Source organism: Gopherus evgoodei, chromosome 8, assembly GCF_007399415.2.
Source record: "Gopherus evgoodei ecotype Sinaloan lineage chromosome 8, rGopEvg1_v1.p, whole genome shotgun sequence".
Classification (NCBI taxonomy): domain Eukaryota; kingdom Metazoa; phylum Chordata; order Testudines; family Testudinidae; genus Gopherus; species Gopherus evgoodei.
Genome location: NC_044329.1, coordinates 107557434 through 107580130, shown reverse-complemented (window position 1 = coordinate 107580130; position 22697 = coordinate 107557434).

The window sequence follows — 22697 nt, the reverse complement described above, 5'->3', positions numbered from 1 at the left end:
GTGAAGCTCAGATTAAATTGGTACATATTTCCCTAAAGAATTTACGGGTGAGCATAATGGAGGCTTTCTGTTTAAAAGTTATACGTTGATCATACCGTATTAATTAAAACAGTTTTATCTGTAGAATACTTTTGGGATCAATCTCTCTCTCTCTGCTTACTCACGGTATCATGAAGAAAATACAAGTCTGTAAAACTCTCTCAAGCAATGGCTGTGCTATCAATTTCCTGAGTCCGAATTTTACAACATTGTGGTCTGATCTTGGACTTTGGATCCCGTCCTTTGTTTATTATAAAAATAGAGCTATTTAATTTTCAGTATGCACTCCAGTCATGCTGTGTTACTTGTATTTAAGTCAGTTTCGTCATGATCTATAAGGATTTCAACCATTCGTAAAATTCAGCCAGGGAGGAAAACTCATTCAGAATAACAGCAATGCACAAGAATTGGCAATATAATGCAAACAGATAATCACGTCTCATTTTATAATATTGTATTTATGCTTTTAATGCCCTAACTTGGTCCATTATAATGTTAGATCTGAGATATCTGACATGTTTAAAACTACATTTGGCCATAGACTTATTTTGTATTTAATATGTTAAAATGATTTTTTTAATTGCTGTGATTATCAAAGCACATTTCATTATCTTCTAAATACAAATTTGGAGGTATTTATAAGCACTGGAAAGAAATAACAATAACTGCACTAATATAAAAATCTCATTTGAGCAGTGACAGTAGATTTCAAGCAATCTGTCCAACACATGCTCTATTAGCTGTGTGTCTTCAACTGAACCATTTGCAATATAATTAACATGAGATACTTATTTAAACATAATGCTTATGCAACAATCATTGAGCTCGCTAAACAAGGACACTGCGCAGCAAGTCACCTTAAAATATGTAGGGTTTTCATCTTTACTGTTTATGTTTTTCTCCTGGCTTTCTCCGTATTGATTGTAAATTATCATTTAAATCTTAAACAAATGAAAAAAATATAACTTTTCCTGGTCTTTTCATTTTTCTGATTTGTTAAACATTTGTTAATACATTTGATAAAAATGCAGAATAGAACTTTGGAACAAAATGTCAGAATTTTCTTACACACATAGGCTTTATGAACAGTTTGTGTCTTTGTCATATTACTTTAGGTGTGACTAACCAATAAACTCACCCTTAATGCACCGCACGCTGGATATGTAAGTCATCTATTTGATTATTTCGCTTTAGCTCAGCCTGGTATTCTGCACTTTTCACACACAGTGAAAAAGTACTGTAATCTCAATACAAACTTCACTGATCTGGTGTCACTAGTTTCTGGTTTGTTTGTTTGTTTGTTTTTTAAATGCGCTCTAGGAATTATTTTGGGGACATTCTATGGCTTGTGTTACAGAAGAGATCAGACGAGATGATCACAATGGTCCCTTCTGATCTTGGAATCTTGGAATCTATGAAAATGGGATTCTTATTCTACAGTTGTTATTGTCAACAGGCATTGAAGGGGTGCTCAGATAACTCTGATGGATAGATAGTTATATCGGGGAAAGCTACATGGGCTGCCGCTTTCTCTGTATTGCTATCGACTTCAGTAGGTTTACACCAGAGCTGAAATTATACGTGTGCTTACATTTGCTAAAATCACTTTGCACAGGGAGAGCTTTGGTTTGGTCATTCCCTCATCATCTAACCTCATCCCTCTCCCCTGCTGCACACCCACCACATCACACGTCCCCCATCCTTCCAGGACAGAATGGAAAATTGGGGTCTAACTGGTGAACTGTGTTAGGAGCTGCACACCAGCAATCATTTGCAGTGCCCAACAAGAAATAGTTGTACTGGTCCAACAAAACCCAAAAGCGATGCTGCATATTCTTGAGTGTCATCTACTGGCCTTTTATCACAGGTTTATATAGATCAGTGGTCACCAGCTGGTAGAACACAGACAATCACAGAGCCTCTGCCAGTCGATCGTGATCTCCGGCTGCTAAAAGTCCAGTGGCACAGCAGGGCTAACGCAGGCTCCCTGCCTGCCTTGGCCCTGCGCCACTCCCGGAAGCAGACAGCACATCCTGGCATGGAAGGGAAACAGAGAGTCTCCATGCTGCTCCTGCCTGGAAACACTTCCCCGGCGGCTCCCATTGGCTGGGAATGGGGAACTGCAGCCAATGGGCGCTGCAGGGGCGGTGCTTGTAGGCAGGGGCAGTGCATGGAGCCACATGCCCCCCTCCGCCCCATGGACTGTGGTGCAGGAATGTGCCGGCAGCTTCCAGGAGCGGCGCAGGGCCAAGGCAGGCAGGGAGCCTGCCTTAGCCCCACTGCCCTGCCGCCCAAGGTAAGTGCCACCTGTTGGGAGCCACACCCCAATCCCACCCCAGCTCTGAGCCCCCTCCCAAAGCCAGCACCTCATACCCCCTCCTGCACCCCAACCACATCCACCATCCCTGAGCCCCTCCTGCACCCATGCTCCCTTCCAGAGCTCACACCCCAAAGCTGGTGTGAGTAGAGCACAAGCAGAAGGAAAAAAATAATCACGCCCTTAGCTCTTTGTGTAGATGGAACCTAAAAGAGAGTGGTTTGTTCAGCCTACACAATGAAGGCTCAGAGGGGATCCGATTGTTCTCTATAAACACACCAGGAGGGTGGACATCAGGGAAGGTGAAATGGGCATAAACTTACCATGAGCAAATTTAGGCTAGAAATTAGAAGATTTCTAACCATCTGAGGAGTGAGGTTCTGGAAGCATTTGGGGCAAACAACCAAACTGGTGTGAAGATGAAGCTTGATAAATTAATGAATGGGATTCTATGATGGTGTTGCCTGAGATAACAGGGATCTGGATTTGATGGCCCCTTTCAGTTTTATGTCCTACGTTCATAAGTTTTCCGTAGAGTGAACTGCGCTCAGGCTATCTGGTTGCTCCAGCCCAAGATTTTCAAATACAGAGGCCTAAAGGTAGACTTCTAAATCCTTATTTCAGCACCTTGTTAAGGGGCCTGGTTCTCAAAGGCATTATGCTCCCGGTAGCAGGATGAGTGTTCCTTTGCTGAAAGGAATGCAATGTTATTCAATGGAATTCCCCCTTCAAGTCAGGAAATCTCCTTCCAAACATGTGGGTCTATAAAGGGCCAAGACTTCAGTATGTTTATTCCAAATCACTTCTGTCTATGGCCTGAATATATAGGAAATTTCTTCCCAACTCTGATCAGTTAGTTACTAGGTTAAGCAGGGAGTTCCACAGTCAGCTGTACCCTGCATAAAAAAAGTTTTTCCTTCTGTCAATTTTAAATGTAGTTGTCTTTCAGTTACATTGCACATCTCCTCATTCTCATATCAGGAAAAGAGATAAGTAGGAGAATCTGATTTACCTCCTTTACACCATTCATTATTTTGAGTGGCTCTACTGTGTTCACCTTCATTCATCTTCTTGCTACATTTAACAGTTCCCATCTTTTAAAATACTCAGAGGGAAGACCGTCCTCCTCCCAAAAATGAATCTACTGGTCTTTGCTTTCTGAAACCTTCACTCAGTTCAGTTCAGCTTCTCCGTTTGATGTTCTGTGCTCTGTAGAATTCACTGATTAGAAGAGCAGAAAATGCTGCAAGATAGGTTTGAAGACCAGATGGAACTTATGGTACACAACACTATTCCCGGATTAAGCCAGCAATCTCAGTGCTTGTCTGTAAACAAGCACTAGACTGATCTGCAAACTAACGTAATGAATGTATGAATGCCAACCTATCTGCGCACCACTGGCATCTAGTGACCAGATCTGCATGACTGTGTGTCATAGGCCCCATACTGCTAGTCACTAATAGATGTTTATCTATGCTCAATGTTAGAGGCCTGCACTTTTCGAGAAGTTCTAATACAGCTTCTGATGTGAAGTTCTGAATGGCCACAGCGTACAGCACGGAGACCCATGTAAAGGCTTATGCGGGCTCAGGTGTTCAAAGGAAAAAAAAAGAGGACTAGAAACTACTGCAAATAAACAAAGCTACAGAAGAATATTATAGAAGGACCTGGTCTTTCAGGGAGCAAGTCTTCATTTATAACTATCTCTGGGACTTGGGGCCTCTCTCGCTTTACAGTCGGAGGAAAGATGATCGTGTGTATGTGACACCAGATGCGGACTAAGGCGTAGAGCTGAGTGAAAAATAATTGGAATTTCTGGCCCATGGGAAATTCTGATACATCAACACTTGTTTTCATCCCAAATAAGCTCCCCTTTCCCCCCCAAAAAAAGAAATATTGAAATTTTTGGCAGAACAAAATATTCCCCTAAAAACTTCAAATACGGAAATGGCAAAGCAGGTTGTTTTGATATTTTCCAAGCAAAACAAAACCTTCTGACATTGCCAATCAAAATGTTTCATTTCAGTTTGTTGAACACTTTATTTTGAGTCAGTTCAACATTAAACTGCATTGCCTCATGGTGGCACATTGCTTTATGGGAGTTTTAGTTCAGTTGCCTCATACTCCCATTTTCTCGTGTGGGTCAGATCCCCTGACTCCACTAAGTCTCCCATGATGCTCCACACAGATTGGTCAGAGGGGAGAATGCATTGCATAATGGGAGACATAGTCATGACAAGAAGCCCAGCCCTTCCACTGCAGTTCCCATGAGGCAGTACACCACAATCACAAAATGCAGTTTATTGTTGAACTGACCTGAAACTGTTTATAAGCTCATATTTTATTAGCTTATCTAACACAACCATGGTTGCTCTCATTAGCCATATCAATCTCTCTTTTGAATCTTACTAAGCTCTTGCCCTCCATAACACCTTGTGACAGGGAGTTCCACAGGTCGCTAAGTGTTTCAGGTCAGTTCAACAGGCCAAAATATTTCAATTCAAGTCAAACCAACCTAAAAGGAAATATTTCATTTTGATTTTCCCAATCGAATAAGTCTTAGCAAAATTTTAATTTTACCATGAAAATTTTCAGTCTTGTAAGGACTGCTTTTTCCATCCAAATATATCATTCCAATGGCTCATTTCCCAACTCTGCCACTGACCCACTACGTGACTTTGGCTAATCAATCTCTCCGTGCCTCATGCGATAATAATACTTCCTTTGTCTTGTCTATTTAATGTCTTTGGGACAGGGACTACCTCTTGCTATGTGATTGTAGTTTGCGGCCTCTGAGCGATACCATAACAATGTATGAAATCCAAAAAAACAATACACCAGAATCTTGATGAGTCACATATGCTTTCTTCCTGCCAGCAAGCTTTTCTGTAAAGGCCAGTGACATCCAGCATCACATTAAGAGTTGAACAAAACAGGTTCCCCAGCATACTTGATCGAAGGCTCTCTGCACCTAGTAGGAATTGTTGAAACCTGGTACAAGGTTTGGCACTGAATGATAGGCAGTTAGTGGACTGCTCCCCACTTTCCACCTAACGTAAATAAGGGGACCCTGTTAACCTTAGACACACTTACAGTTCCAAACTCCTATTTCCAGACTAGACATACTAAGGCATTCCTGGATTTGAGGGTTGTTCGTAATCTTTGCAGCAAGTCACCATTCTCTATATTGAGGCAGCAACTCCATCTACAGATGGATAAATAGAGACATGGATTTTTACCATCTGTAGCCAATGGATAAACAGAGATTCTGTTGAATGACACTAGTGAATACATACAGTTAATTCCAAGCTCATTGTAACAGTACAGTTGTTAGAATGCAGGGCTGTGTGTGTGTGTGTGTGTGTGTGTGTGTGTGTGTGTACGTACGCATGCGAGAGAGAGAGATATGATTTGTTGCTCTCTAAGGATCTGATCTAAAGCTAATTGAAAGCAAAGAAAAGATTACAGGCTAATTGCAAGCCCTGGTAAACAAAGGCGACAAAGCTGGAATTCAAGCTATGTGAACACCTCTTTGTGCCCGTAGTACTAACTCTTTTCCTGAGTACTGGATCATATCCTTTGAGAATTTTGACTAGAGCTCCGCTACCACATCTGTTTTCCACCTAGATTTTTAACTTTAAGATACAAATAATATTCTAACAGACCAATGGCCAACTAAGACTTCACAGGCATCACTATGCTGTGCTACAGGGATACTCAGAGCTTCAGACAGACATCAAGAAGAGAACTGAGACCTAAAAAGCACAAGCCCTTAGCAGCTGAGTGAAAGGAAAATCTGCACTAGCCACTAGCAGTATAGGGCCTATGACACACAGTGGATCAGTTCTGATTCCACCCAGAAGAGGGCAGTAGTGCATGTGCACACGAGCCAATTCATTGCAATGCTTTAAAGGAGCAGCGGGTTGATCCATATAAGCCTCTTAGGTCCACATAGACTTTTTCCATATCTGCCAAAGGACAGCTGCACCTCCAGAGATGGGCTTGTTTGAGTGCTAACGAAGCTGCTGTATGGTGAAGGGAGGATGAGGAGTTTCACAGAACTGGAAGACTGGGCCCAGTAGAGACAGAGACAGTGTGAGAAATAAGCTCCTAAGGATGGCAGAATGCACAGGTTTAATGCAGAGCATGTAGAAGCGTTAACAAATCCAAGCTAACACAATCCACACGGTTAGCAAATACGAGCCAGCGTACCTGGCATCATTCTGCTTCAGAGTGTGATTCATCTGCATACAGGTGCAGCTGAGTTTATTTTGTCAGCCAGGGCACTAGAATCCCTGTAGGTCGCACCAATCCCATGCAGTTTAAAGCACCTTCCCGTGTAGGCTGAGATCCAAATAGCACTAGTTAAGGCAGATTTAATTTGGGATGCAGATGGGTTAAAAAATGCACCACACATTGTCAAGCCTGGCCAGGTTGTATTGACTATCAATGGACCTCAGCCTCCCAAGGCCCAGATCTGCAGATCAATGGGAGTTAGGCTCGGACCTTCAAAGGTATTTAGGTGCCTAAATCACTTAAAGCACATATGACATTCAACTTTCCCCAAAGTATAACCAATGTTAATAACACAGAAGCAACAGTTAGATCCAAAGACATTCGTTACCATTCCTGTTACTATCCAAGTAATGTCACATGAGACAAATCCATCATGAGTGGATTCTATTGCTGAGCAGCACTCATGATTAAAGCTGTTTAGCTTGTTAACGTCAACCTAATTAAGTCTGGTCCTGAAATGAAATCACAAAACACCTCATCTCTCCCTAACTTAGTCTGCAAAAGCCAGATCCCAATTTTCACCACCATCTCTGATTCTGCCGTCATGTCTAAGGGTACGTCTACATTACCCACCGGATCGGAGGGCAGCGATCGATCCAGCGGGGACTGATTTATCATGTCTAGTCTAGAGGCTATAAATCGACCCCTGAGTGCTCTCCCATTGACTCCTGTACTCCAGCGCCGTGAGAGGTGCAGGCAGAGTCGATGGGGGAGCGGCAGAAGTTGCCTCACTGCGGTGAAGACACCACGGTAAGTCGATCTAAGTACATCGACTTCAGCTACGTTATTCACGTAGCTGAAGTTGCGTAACTTAGATCGATCCCCCCTACCTCCAGTGCAGACCAAGGCTAAGAAGAAAAAGTACACTAGAGTATGGAGGATTTTTGTCGAAAAAAACTCACTCAACAGGTTAGGCTTAAACAAGGGAAGGAAAAGCAAGGTAACTTTGGAGAAATATAGATGTCTTACTATATTTCCTGGTTCTGAATATATAGTATGCAATTTTGCATTCCTTCCTTTCCATAATAAGGACTGGCTCTGCGGTTTAAAGTGGTTGAGGTCTGTTAATAGGTGAATCAGCTCAAGGATGTTTCGAAATAAAAGTTTGTGTTGCCTTTAAAAAAAAAAAAGAAGAAGACAGATTTGATTATACAAATGCCAATATAGCCACCGTTTAAAGATTACCACTGCTATATAGTCTGCAGATTGGACCACAGACGCATGTCCATAATGACTGTATTTTACTGGTGTGACTTGTTGCCAACAAATGCATTTAGAGCAATTAACAAATGTGTGATGGGAAAAAATGAAAAATTAACAGCACATAGACATCCATGCCTGGTACTCAAACTGCCAGCATGCCTGGCTTGAGTGACAAGCGAGGCCCTGATCCTGCAATGAATCTGCCTGTCAGTAGCTCCATCTCTTGTATCTGCGTAGAGCACCACTTTAATCCATGGGGAGCCATCCGTGCACAGTTGGCTTTTGCTGCTAATTTTTAGAAGCCCGTTATTAGCAATTCCTCCTGGGCTACTTCCCAGAAAGCGATGATTCCACCCAAACAAAAGCTACAGTCTTGGTCAGTGGGTCTCAAACTTTTTACTGGCAACCCCTTTCACATCACAAGCCTCTGAGTGCGATCACCCCCCCCCCAATAAATTAAACACACTTTTTTATATATTTAAAACCATTATAAATCTGGAGGAAAGTCGGTTTTGGGGTGGAGGTTGACAGCACGTGACCCCCCATGTAATGATCTTGTGATCCCCCTGAGGGGTTCCGATCCCCAGTTTGAGAACCCCTGGTCTTGGTGGTCTATAGTACTGTCAAAGACATTCCTCAATGCACACTTTAGCCTTGCTTATCGCCTCACCCTCCTGCCCCCAAAGCCCTTATACAAAACACAAGCATCACACAGCATTGTTGGCACAGAACACGCATCTTCCAGTGTCCTCAGAGGTGCCTTCATTTCACTGGCAGGTTATGTGATTTCTAGTCAGCACATGACCTCGGAACCTCTCTGGGTGAAAGGTGCTAGAGAGAGGAATTATTTGATGACACTTAAAATCAAACGTGCTGCCACTCTCCCTAGAATTGTGCTGTGTTTGGCTACTGGCTATTTCAGGCATCCCAGAATTAGCCCTGTGCTGAGTACTCAAAGAAAAAAAAAGCTTTCTTATTGAATGAGATGGGAGAAGCAGCTTCAAGCAGCAGGACTTTCTTCCAGAGCCTTGACATTGGCATTTAAATTAATAGGCTTAGCAATATCCTGAACTTTTCCAGAGTTTTTGTAGTTTTTATTTTAGCTTCAGTTGCAGAGTAGCTGGACCAGAGTAAAATATCTGTCGTGCCATCTAGTGTTGGTTGTATGTATTGCTTTAAAAAAACTCGGGGGCGGTCAAGACACAAAACACTTGTGATTAAAAGGATGCTACTTCTTATTATCATTAAGTATTTCTGTTGATAGTACCTAGGAGCTGAAGTCATAGACCAGAACCCCATTGTGTTGGGAGCTGTACAAAAATACAGAACAAAAAAGACTTGCACTGCTGTGGGCCGGATTTTCAGTGGGTTGCACTGAAATGTCAGAATAGGAGCTAGTGAGTGCTGAGCATCTACCTCCATTTCCCTATCTCTAGAGAAACAAGCCAGTTCTAATGCAAATCTTTAGATGTGAAAAACAACTCCCCGCCCCCACGGAACTGTTAAATAATCACGCCTCTTGTAAGGCAGACACCTGGTTTGGTGGGAGATGGAAGATCAGACACAGTTCAGGAATATTAATGGCTGTTGAGATGAAATGGATAAATACTGTCTTAACAAAGACATGCTACTGTTCTTGTGTTGTTTTGTATGGCTAGCTCCTAGCTGAGGGGGTCTGGAGTTTGGTTTACCCAACAGAGGTGTTAGAGCAGGACAGGATGCAAGTAAGGCTGCCCTGTGAGGAATCTGTGCGGTTGCGGGTCTGCATGATACACCTGATATTACTGATGTTCAGAGATGCCATTGTGTGTTTGTACAACAACTAGCACAATGGGGTCCTGACCTGTGACTGGGGTTTCTAGACCCAACCGCAACCCAAATAAACAACAATCTAATCCGTGCCTTTGCACATTGATAGGGTGAAATTCTTCCATGGAGACGGGCCCATGCAGCCTAGACCCCATATAAGTCCCATGTAGAGCTTCAAAAAATAAGGCTTAATTAGGATGTAAGGGGCCTGTAGGTCTTTTGATAGCTCTTTGCCCAGAGGCCCTTACTGAGAATCCATTAAAAATACTGGGAAAGGGCATGCACGAGGAAAAGAGAAGATAAAGGTTAGAAATATCACACTCCTCAATACAGCTGGCCAATAGGCTTTGCCCCTTTATTTTAAGTTGTTAGACAACAGATTTGACATTTTCGATGTAAGGTGAGCCCGTGTTGTCTAGAGTACAACCTTGCTTTCTCTGTGCCTTTCTTTTCCTGCCCATGTTTTGTCTTGTCTTATGAGGAGAGATTAATAAGACTGGACTTCTCAGTTTGGAAAAGAGACAATTAAGGTGGGATGTGATTGAAGTCTATACAATCATGACTGGTGAGGATAAAGTAAATAAGGAAGTGTTATTTACTCCTTCTCATAACACTAGAACGAGGGGTCACCAAATGAAATTAATAGGGAGCAGGTTTAAAACAAATAAAAGGAAGTATTTCTTCACACAATGCACAGTCAACCTGTGGAACTCCTTGCCAGAGGATGTTGTGAAGGCCAAGACTATAACAGGGTTAAAAAAAGAACTAGATAAGTTCATGGAGGGTAGGTCCAGCAATGGCTATTAGCCAGGACGGGCAGGGATGGTGTCCTTAGCCTCTGTTTGCCAGAAGCTGGGAACAGGTGACAGGGGATGGATCACGTGATGATTCCCTGTTCTGTTCATTTCCTCTGGGGCACCTGGCATTGGCCACTATCGGAAGACAGGATACTGGGCTTTATGTACCTTTGATCTGACCTAGTAGAGTCATTCTTATGTTCTATTTAGCGCATAAACTGTTTGGGACAGAGACTTTCTGAGTACATGTGCATGCCGTGCCTACCACAACGGGGCCCTGAAAACACACGAGTGGTCTAGGCACTAGTGTAATCGAATTACTAATAGTGTTAAAAGCTCTGTTTGTGCTGCTGAGCTCTACTGTCGCTCTAGTAGGTCAAAATTAATTTGCAAACTTTATTCAGATTGGAAACCCTTCAGACTAACCAATCAGTGACACCCGGTGCTGTGTGGACTAATGCCTGCAAAGCTGGCCTGTCTCCCAGCGACACCTGCTGCAGATGCATGAAGAACCAAAGCTCAGGATAGATGGAGGCGTATCTGGCAGGTCGGTTATTTGTCAGGAATATTTCATTGGAGGTGATGCAGCGCCCTCTGCTGACAAAGTCTGTGTGTGAAAACTACCAGGCAAAATCCCTTCTTGCAGGAATCCCATGACGAGGATTGGCTGGGGCTGTGGAGGAAGCAACCAGTAAAAAGGTTTCCCTGAAAGTTTGAAATTCTGAATGAGTCACTCTCCTGACACAGTCTATACACTGGGCCTGCTAGACTCACTTCTTCAAAGACCTGGCGGTCCCATCGCCTGGCTAGCTGCTGATAGCCTTCAAAAGAGCCAGTGAGAGAGAATATGTGTGTGTGTGTAACCAGAGGAAACGACTGCCCCTGCTGTTTCAAGAGGCCTTTAAACCTTCTCAGGTCTTTACAGTGAGGGACACGGGGATGTTCAGAGAACAGAGCTGGGTGGGGAAATGGAGGCCTGGAAAGCCCAAGTGACTTGCTCTAAATCACCCAGCAAGCTGATGGCCGAGCCAAGAATACAAGCCATGTCTTGTGAATCAGCCCACTGCTCTGTCTCCTAGGTGCCTCAGAGATGGAGTACTCAGTACGGGGAAGGCACGCAACAGATGCTACTGTAAATAAACAACAAGTGTTAATAAAAGAATTATTCCACCTTCTCTGTCCTTGTCTGTAATCAGGGTCTAGCAGCATCCCTGTAGGGAAGGATGCATCATTAGCCCCATTCTACACAGCTTGTTTAGCTTGTATATTCATCACTTGCTTTGCCTCGGGCCACTTCGGTGGCTTAGTTTGCCAGTAACTCTTTGCAGCGTTGGGATTTAAGATGGAGGTGGTCTGGGCTTTTCTGCATTTCAGCAGCAGCAGCATGGAAAGCAAACTGTGCTTGGCCATGGTATGCCAGTACCTTAGCTGGACAAAGGAGCATTGCGCTGGCAATGTACCTGATCTAGGACGATAAGCTGCTGAGCTGGTATGTTTCATAGGACATGTTCCCATATGGGGCTCAGGAGAGCTGCTCCCCTAAGCGGGGGTTTGCCAAGGGGTCTGAGCGCCCCCTCCTTGTCCCAGCTGTGAAGCCCCTGAACTATACGTAGCCGCTTTGTGCCATATGACTGAGTGTAGGAGGGTCCACGTCAGAGCAGGAGAGGCATCCGCAAGACAACACACTCAGTCCCCAGATGCTCCAAATGCTCCAAGCCATTCTCGGCCTCCTCCCAGTCCCGGGCAAGTCCTGGTTTGAACCAGCACCCCCCCCCCCCTTGGCAAGTTAGAGCAGCCCTCGGGTTTCACAACCCCCTTAGTTTTTCACGCTACGAGGCTGTGCTTGTATCAAACAGGTTGGGAGCAGCATCTCTCTGAACCAGTTCGTGTTTCTGTGGCCGACGTAGATATCTGGCCTGTCACCGTCGCCTACGTGAGCACAAGATCTTTCTCAAACAGGAATCTCCTCTCCCCGGGATCTGCGCACTGCAGCCCGTCACTAAGCCAGTCATCCAGGAACAGCCAAACCCGTCACAATCATCTCAGGTAGGCAAAGCTGTTCTTTCTCACAGGGCAAGTGTAGCTCGGACGATTGGTTTTACACGGCTGGTGCGCAGGCCAGATCCTCAAAGAGATTCAGGAGCCTCTCCATCTTGCAGTGATCAGTAGCAGGACAGACAGGTAATGTTCAGATCCCCTTCAGACTGCAGCCAAGACTGAACCCTTTTCTTCTATTTGATATTTGTGGTGAGATCTAAAATGAGAGACTGAAAATAAAATGATTTATAATACAACATTACTCCTGGTTCCCAACCAAGAGCAAGGCTCAACTTTGCCCAGCACTGTACAGCACATGAGACAATCCCTGCCCTGAAGAGCTCATTGAGAAAGAGACAAGCCCGGGAGAAATGAAATTTAACGCCCCCCCCCTCCCCGTTCACAGCTGGGGACTTGCGGCCGGGAGCGATTATGTGACTTGCCAAAAGTCACACAGGAAATCGGTGGGAGAGCTGGAAATTGAACCCAGTTCACCTGAGTCCCAGTCTACAGCACCTCTCGACACCACTGATATCATCAGCAAGAACTATTCTGACCCTCTGGAACTCTCCGACTGCAATCGGTGTTCTTCGCTCAGAGTATCCTGTTCATAAGGCAGAGTTACAGAAATACAATTACTGGCTCAGCTCAGCTTCACTCCTGCTGTATGAGGGTCAAGCACCTTAGTTAGCCTTGTGTAATATGACTGGTTTAGTCCATTAGGAAAATAGTCTTTGCAAGCCGGAATGTAAACTTCCAGTATCAGCTTTTGCAAATATGAACGTTTGAGCTGTCCTGTCACAGCGCATGAGAGAGACCATTAAGTGTCTGAAAACTTATACGTGTGTGATTCATAGGTTTGCATGAGCTCAAATAATCATGCCATTGGCTGCCCTCCCTTTGCCCAAAGCTATTGTGCGATTTAGTCAAAGCGTGGTTCTTGTACTGGAGTTATCTCAGGAAGGCACAACTGTCTGAAGCAATGTGGTCCAATAGGTAGAACACCGACCAGCTGTGTAACTTAGGGCAAATTCTGTTTATGTGCCTCAGTTTCCCTTCCCAACTCTGCTTTCTCTTGAGCTTGTAAGTTCTCTAGGGCAAGGATTGTCTTTTACAACATGTGGACAAATCTGCCTTACTGGATCAGACCAAGGGTCCATCTAGCCAGTAGCCTGTCTTCCAACAGTGGCCAATGCCAGGTGCTTCACAGGGAACGAACAGAACAGGTAACCATCAAATGATCCATCTCCAGCTTCAAGTAAACAGAGGCTAGGGACACTCCAGACCATGGTTTAGCATGGCTCAGAGCCCTACAACAATGCCAAAAAAACCAGAAAATAAAAACCAACCAACCAAACAAACAAGAATCCAGTGTTGTCTCTACCTGTTGGAGGCATTTACCATTACAGCTGATAAACAGAAAGCAGTTTGACTCAACAGTGTTAGTATAATCATCAGCGCTGCTTGCATGTAACAAGCAAGTAGTAAATATTGACGGACCTTGTATTATATCTCCATCCTATCTAATGGAATCGTTAGAAAGCATTTTTTAAACCTTCTGAAACAAAATGACATGTTTACCCAATACTACTATGTTTACCAAGTGAAATTAATTACAGCAGAGGGCAGATTTCCTGTCTTTTCAATTATTAGTGGAATTCAAACGGAGATGGGTTGTGTTGGTTTGTGTAACTGTGTGGCGTTCTGGCTTCAGATAAGAGATGGGTATGATCCCGGTGTATTTATCAGCCCCTGTTCATGGCCAGATCACTGCCATGAGCCAGAGAGTTATCACTTCATTAAAACCGGGGCAACCCCAGACTGTCAAGCAGGAAGAAAGGAACAGAATTCTATCACTCGCCAAAGCAGTCTAGGGGAGATTGCAGACTCTAAAATCTAATCTGATCCCATGCAAATAAAAGACCCTGGGGTGGAAGTTTGCAGGGGGAGGCATGGAGAGAAAGGTTGTGGTTTTTTTTATTAAGTCTTTAATAATGAAAACCCACGTCAGATATCAAGATCCACCCACTCACACAGACAGCGTTGTCTTGTTGCATCATGCTGCACGGCCGTGAGCAATAATCTTTCATCAGTAGCAAGGACACGGAACAGCAGAGAGCATGTGGAATTATTTTAAACACCAAGAAGAGCAGGATTATCACAAGAACCTGCAGGCCTCTCCCATCACCTCTCATTTCTTTCTAAGAAGCCCATCTATGACACACTGTACCCCAAAACAGCACCCTGGCACCCCCATATTGACCATGGTGAAGGATTTTGATATGCTTTGGACAAAGTCTGCCTTCCGAGGGATCATTTTAAAAGTCTGGACATGTTGAACATTAATATCCTGTTGGAGTATATGTGCTGTCATTGCATGTGGAGTTATAAAGTTTTGCTATGTGTGTTGTAAGGTTGGGAACACTCACAACGAGCCTTTCAGGTACAACAGTGGAGCAGCCAGACACAGATGATGGCCAATTAGGAAGAATACACATTCCCAAGGACTAGCCTGGAAACTGTATGCAATGGAGACCTCTCAGAGGGAGCACGTGGACAATGGACACTGCTTGTCTCAGGTCCTCGCAAAAGCTCTTTCCAACAAGCTGGAAGAACCTATAAAGGAGGGGAAATGACATCATCAATTGGCCTCACTCCCCCCACAAAGCAACATCTGGAAACACATCTGAAGGACAAAGTCTGAACTGAGGAGATGGCCCCAGGCTGGAAAGGAGAATCCCAGCCTGTGTATGAAGGAATGATACCAGCACTGCTTGATTCACATCCTGTCTTGTTTATACAACTCAGATTGCGATTTTACTTTTAGTTCTTGGGTAACCAACTTCGAGCCGTACGCTTGCTTCTTATAATCACTTCAAATCTGCCATGATGTAGTTAATCAGTCTGTTCTCTATTTTACCGAAAATGGTGTGGTTTGCTTGAACTGCTTGAGGAATCTGCTCAGGAATCAAAACTGTTGCATGTTCTTTCCGCATTGAGGGAGGGGCGCACTGGGTAATAAACGTCCACTGGTCAGACTTCTGAGCAGGGCAAGATGGTACAGCTCTTTGATCCTAGGCTGGGGAGCTGGGGAGAATTGGCTGGAGTCTCTCTATTGTTGGTTCATGAGGGGCTGGTGAAAGCATTCATGTAATTCAGCTGGGTGTGTCCCTGCTTATGTAAGTGCAGGACCTGGAGAGGTTTGCAGCTTGTCACAGGTTGGCAAGCCAGAGGGCTCAGGGGTATCTCAGGTCCAGGTTGCACCCTGGAGAACCCATTACACCTTCCCTTCCTTTAACTAGGTTGATGACAATGAGTCCAGGCCACAAAAATGCAGATCTGGATTTCAACCATCCCAGAGTTTCGGGGGTATTTGGATCAGGTCCATCTCATATACTAAAACCAAACAATTCTCTATAATGGACAGGCTCTCCCCAGACTTGTGGGGCATTCCATGTGAAAGCTCATCCCAAGATCCCTCCTGCAACCTTGATAGAAAACCCGAGTCAACCATCTGTGCCTCAGTGTGTCACATGTACCAATCTGTGCCTGATCCACAGAGAACATCAATCTTTTACAGCCGCTTTTCAATGTGTCAGTTGGGCACACCCCTAACCTGTAGTCCCAAACTTCACCCTCAATAACTTCAACATTGCTTCTCCGCCGGGGCAGGGGGCGATGTGCAGTAGCCAAGCTAAATCCCGAGCAGCTGGAATTAGTTTAGGGAGGATCAGAGACGTCGTTTAAGCCCCAAGTATATGTTAAAAAAACCAACATCCCCCCTCCCCCCCCCCGCAAAAACCCCATTAGAATATGATTTTGTACAATGCTGTTTTTAAGGGGGAGCCGGTGTCTTGGAAAACCCTGCTGAGAGGACCCCAACTTTTGAACGCATGCACTGCCCACTATCCCGGTGAGGCATAGCAAAGTTCAAGGAAATCCAAGTCAGCCTGTGGATTTTAGAGCACTTAAGAATAGAGTCATTGAAGTGTAGGACTGGAAGGGGCCTCAAGAGGTCATCTAGTTCAGTCCCCTGCACTCAAGGCAGGAGTAAATATTATCTAGACCATCCCTGACAGTGCTTGTCTAACCTGCTCTTAAAAATCTCCAGTGATGGAGATTCCACAACCTCCCTAGGCAATCTATTCCAGTGCTTAACCACCCTGACAGGAGGTTATTCCTAGTGACTAACCTTGCTGCAATTTAAGCCCATTGCTTTTTGTCCTGCCCTCAGTGGAACAGGAGAATAATTTGTCTCCCTCCTCTTTACAACAACCTTTTACATACTTGAAGACTGTTATCCTGTGTTGCCCATGTCCCTGTCCGTCCCCCCCCGCTGTCTTTTCCCCAGACTAAACAACCCCTCCTTTTTTTCAATCTTTCTGAGCAGGCCGTGTTCCCTAGACCTTTAATCATTTTTTTGCTGCTTCCTCTGGATTTTTGCCAACTTGTTCACATCATTCCCAAAGGGTGGTGGCCACAACTGGACACAGGGACTCCATTTGGGGTCTTTAAACAGAGACCTACATTCAGAGGTGAAAGTAAGCAGTTACGGTCCAGTACAGCGTACCGGCAAGAGCTGGTACACCATGCCAGACTGGACCAGCTTCTCTGGCAGTGATTTAAAGGGCTCTAGCTGCTGCAGGGAGCCCCGGGCCCTTTAAATCGCCTTGGAGCCCTGCCGCCGCTACCCCATCCTTAGCCCGAGCCCTGCCACCTCTGGGTAGTGGTGACAGGGCTCCCGCAGTGATTTAAAGGGCCTGGAGCTCCGCAGCAGCCGGATCCCCTGGCCCTTTAATTTGCCCCTGAGCCCCAGGGCTCCCAGTCACCTCTGTGGCTGGTAGCTCCTGGGTGATTTAAAGGTCCTGGGGCTCCCAGCCGCAGCTAGAGCCCCAGGGCCTTTAAATCTTGAAAAGCCCCACCTCTTCCAGTTGAGGACCTGCCTCTTCTGGTTGAGGCCACACCCCTCTAAGGACTCTGGCATACCGGTAAGTCCTTTAAGTTACTTTCACCCCAGCCTACATTCAACCTGATGTATAGCAGAACTGGTGCTGCGCTCTAACACGCTACAACTGGACTACCTCAGCACTGAATCATTTCTATCTCACTAAGGCCCTGTGTTCCTTCCAGGCTTATCAGGCTCAATGGAAAGGCTAATATTACTTAATGAACTGGCACAGTCTCTCTGCATCAAGCTGTCTCAGCCGGCCTCCTAAACTGTCCTGAATAAATGAACTAAAGGGCTGAACAAGAACTTTTAAAGGGCATCTCACTCCATCACAACCACTGCTCCAGCTCTTTCCCTCCGATTGGGGTCGCTCACCTGCGCCAGCCACATGCCCAAAGAGAATCGAAGGAACAGTGTATCTCCAGCATGCAGTCTGTGTGTTCCTACCTCACCGGGGTGTTGTGAGGTCTCATTTGCTAATGGTTCAATAGCTAATGACTCATTCCAAAGGTGAGAAGCACTAAATGAGCACCTGCTGTTCTTGCCACGCTGCCTGTTCCAGCTCAGCATCCATCCATGAGAGCTATAGAGTGGTTCTGCTAGCAGCTCGCTGCAAACTCCGTCAGACCGGAATAGCCAACGTCCTGTTCATGCAGCTTGTTCAGTACTGCAGCAGCTCAGCAAAGGAGCCGCAGATATTTTCACACATGCGAGTGTATATTCTGAGGGCCTCAAGAACTTTATTCACAGGCAAGCCAATGACTCCTGTGAGTGATCACGCCACATGGAAAATGCAAATCACCTGCCCTTGCTTTCCAGGCAGTTAGAGAGAGGTCTCGATTCACCACTGCGCCACTCCAGTTTTCAGCAGTCGAAAAAATGAACAGAATGTTGGGAATCATTAAGAAAGGGATTGATAATAAGACAGAAACTATTATATTGCCTCTATATAAGTCAATGGTACACCCGCATCTTGACTACTGCAAAAAAGATATATTGGAACTGGAAAAGGGTCAGAAAAGGACAACAAACATTATCAAGGGTAGAGAACAGCTTCCGTATGAGGAGAAATTAATAAAATTGGGACTTTTCAGCTTGGAAAAGAGATAACTAAGGGGGGGATATGATAGAGGTCTATAAAATCATGACTGGTGTGGAGAAAGTAAATAAGGAAGTTTTATTTACTCCTTCTCATAACACAAGAACGAGGGGTCACCAAATGAAATTAATAGGCAGCAGGTTTAAAACAAATAAAAGGAAGTATTTCTTCACACAATGCACCATCAACTTGTGGAACTCCTTGCCAGAGGATGTTGTGAAAGCCAAAACTATAACAGGGTTAAAAAAAGAACTAGATAAATTCATGGAAGATAGGTCCATCAATGGCTATTAGCCAGGATGGGCAAGGGTGGTGTCCCTAGCCTCTGTTTGCCAGAAGCTGGGCATGGGCAACAGGGGATGGATTACCTGTTTTGTTCATTCCCTCGGAAGCACTTGGCATTGGCCACTGTTGGAAGACAGGATACTGGGCTGCCTCAGGATGGCCGTTCTTATGTTCAGCTGATGTAATCCCAGTCAAACCAAAGGCGTCATCCCACCAAAAAATTGGAGCTGGGCAGTTTTAATTCCAACCGCTGATATTTAACCAACATCAAGCGATGAAATCAATGTAATGCTCGTTCACTGGAATCTCAAGTGTTCTCAGACAAGCCTCTTGTGAATAACATGAATCTCGATGCAGAAAACACTCAAATGCTGGTCTAGCTTCTTTTGCCTTCACAGAAAGTGACTGCTCCTAAAAACCACAAAACGGGTCATTTGAAGGTGGAGAGAAATATGCATCCATGGATCTGGCAGCAAAGGAGGAAATGATTAGCTGGAAAAAGCCACTGAGTTAATATCTCATCTGAAGCAGCAGCTGTGCATGGTAATAGTATTAAATGGCGATTTTTTTCCCTTTAAAAAGGGGGCGAAATAATGGATGGTTTAGTTGCTCAGCACACAGTGGGGAACTAAACACAAATTCTGATCCCGCTGCAAACAAATGGGAGTCTTGTCATTCAGATGTATCATCTAAGAGTGATATTCCTTGAGGTGCCTCCAACACCAGAAAACTCCTGTAGCAGAGACCAGGGCTAGAGAAGAGTTGGCCTGGAACCCAGAGTGACTCCAGGTATAGAGACCAACTGGTGAGGGATGGGAAATGCTGTCTGCTGAAGGGTTTCTTTCAATGTTCACTGATGGGAGCAGCATGGCGAAGGGCTAGGATGGCCTTATACTGAATAAGAGAGATGACTGTCTTCTGGATTGGGGTTATCCTTGGTAATGAGAGAATACTCCTCTTGAGTAACTACTGTTTCCACATCCTGTGTTTATATTTTTACAACATTGAGGTAATACTGTGTTTACTTACATTATTCACCCACTTGAGGTCTCTGCATGCTGCTTGGAGTTCCAGGCAGGGTGTGAGCCCTGGTAACCAACGGACACAAAGCTGGAAGTTGAGCTGTGTTGAAGCCTGTTTGTGTCTTCTCTTGTAGAAGTTTTCTTTCAAACCTGCCTCTTATTTGAGAACGACTGTGATTCCATCTAGCACAGAACACAGTGGGTAGTTGCTAAATCAGGGAGCATTCTTTCGGCAGCCAGTTGCTCACAGCCCAACATTAAATGTTGTATTGTGGTGTCTTATAAATGCAAATGTTTGCATGCGGGCATGAATTTAATACAGCAAATTATAAACAAACGGAAATATTGTTTTTGAAAAAGGGAGCTGCATGCCCGCATGCACATCAGCATGTATGATACTGCAATTGCTCCTGCCCCAGAGCCACTATCATTATAAACTCTGGGTTTTGTTTAATCTCTTAGCTTCCCTTCTAAGCATGTGCGTATTGCCTGGCCATTATTTGGGTAATTTTGCAAAGTGATCGGGGATGTTTTCACAAAGGGTTTACATTGCAAATGACTGACGGAGATGATCCAATTTCCGACATTCATGTATCCCTCTGCTGCATAAATTGGAGCCAAGTACTTTTTCCTTGCGGGGGAAATGAGCTTTGACGAATTATGATGAGACGAACATCACATTATTTAGAAGAAGAAAAAAAATAGGAAAAGAAACCACTCCATAGATTTGCATTGCTGCTTCCCCCCTGCCTCCCCCCAACCCTCCCCAGGACTGCATATTTCTTCCACCAAAATTATCAGTTATTTTATTCTTCTGAAAAAAAAGCTCTGGGTGACTAATTACATAGTTTAAATGGATTGCTGATTCTCTCAGGAGGCACAGCATGAAAATATTTACAGACTGCATCAGGGTCACTGTGGAGTCTTGTCTCTGCATGTTATAGATGCTGGGGAGAGGGGTCTGGACTGCTCCTGGGGCCCCTGGTATATCCTGAGTAGCCCAAAGGCTGAGTAAGAGCGTTTCCCCTACACAGCATGACAAACCCCCTCCTCTACCCACTGGCCCCTGGCACAACTGGGGCTTGTCCTGTGTAGGACAGCTGTAGGCTGCTCTATGCAATGCCTGCATTGGAGAGCTCCTCTCCCGCAGCCAGATGTGGGTCTTTTAATAGCCCCCATATGACATCAGAGGGATGTCGAGGCAGAACATCTGGCTAGGAGGCAGAAGGGGGAAATTGCACATCTGGTGTGTTTGAGGCATAAGCCATTGCAAACCTGAAGGGATCTTCTCCGAGCATCTTCAGTCTTTCATGTGACGGCTCTCTCACTTCATGTGCCCGGCTGTGCTAATCTCAACAGGGGCAATGCTAAACAGTCCGTGCTAGCAAGCCAACAAAGTTCATTGCTCGGTCTTGCTGCAACCCCCCGGCGTTCGATATGCGTCACTGAGGACTATCTGCTCCTCTGCGCAGAATTGCAGAGATCTATCTATTCACTTAAGTTAATATTAATTGGCAGTAGGGCTTCAGCATTGGTACACTTGGGGTTGTCAAAGTTAGACTCAGGACACACAGTTTGTCAGACCACTCTGTTTTATTAGCACAGCGCTCTGCTAATAACACCCAGATAATGTGAGTGGCCATGCAAGACCCAAACACTCTTATTTATACAGATAAAAGAGCCGGAATTAGACAAAGGGACAAAGAAAGCAAAACAGTAAAATTCACCTGGGGCACAGCATGCATATCCTACTTCCTTACTAACGCTTATCGATCTAAGGCTAATACTTCACCAATTGCCCTTAAACGGTGCAATTGTTCTATGTCATTGTCTGTATTCCTGACACCTGGATTGCAGCATTCCAACAATTTTGCTTAAAGGTACAGACAGCATTTCTTTAATCCTTTCTATTTTTACAATATAATTCATTCTACTTTCACAGGGTTTTATAACTGGCTTATCCCCGGTGATTAGTCCATATTTAGTCACTATTGTCTGGCAAAAACTTAGGCTCCTGTGAACAATGGATCTTACATTCATAGAGCATCTTTCAACTAGCTGGCCCTCAAAATTCATTTCAAACTTCACTGATTGTGCAAACTAATTATATGGTACTGGAATTCACTTTGCCAACAAAGGCATGCAGCAACCTCTGGGCTAAAGCACAATAAGTGTATAAAGGTGAACAGCAATGCTAGTAAGAAGTCTGGGGCTGGAGTTTTAGATGCATCCAAACTGCAGTGGGGGGATTTTTAACATAATTAGGGCTGGTTGAAAAATTTCCATCGAAACTGGTTTTCAGAGGAAAATTGGGTTTCGGCTAAACCAAGTTTTTGGCAAGAAGCGTCCGCTTTCTGTGAAAAATAAAACCAAACTCCCCAAAATAGAAATATTTTGGCCCAAAACCAAGTGATGAAATGCCCCCTGACCCCCAACGCAGGTCACTACATAATCCAATTTCCATTCTCAGAATGGAGCTTAAATGATGCATAAACTTTATGCTGACTGGGGTAAGATTTTCCCCTGAGATTGACTTGAGTAGGGCGTCGTAGCAGAGTCAGAACTCGAACCCAGAGCTCCTGACTCCCACACCAGTGCCCTGCGCATTAGAAACCCTTTCGTCTTTGTTTCCAAGCACGTTTTCTGGCTGTCGCTCCACCCTGTCCCTTTGATGCAATGATTTCTCTTCCTTGCCTCTTTCAGCACCTGATCTTTTTGCTTCCTACTGTCAGGGAGCTCTGCTGTCATCATAGCGGCCTCCAGGGCCGGCTTTAGGAAGTGCTGGGCCCAATCTGAACATTTTCGGCAGGGCCCCAGCAGGGATGACTGAAAAAAAAAAGCAAAA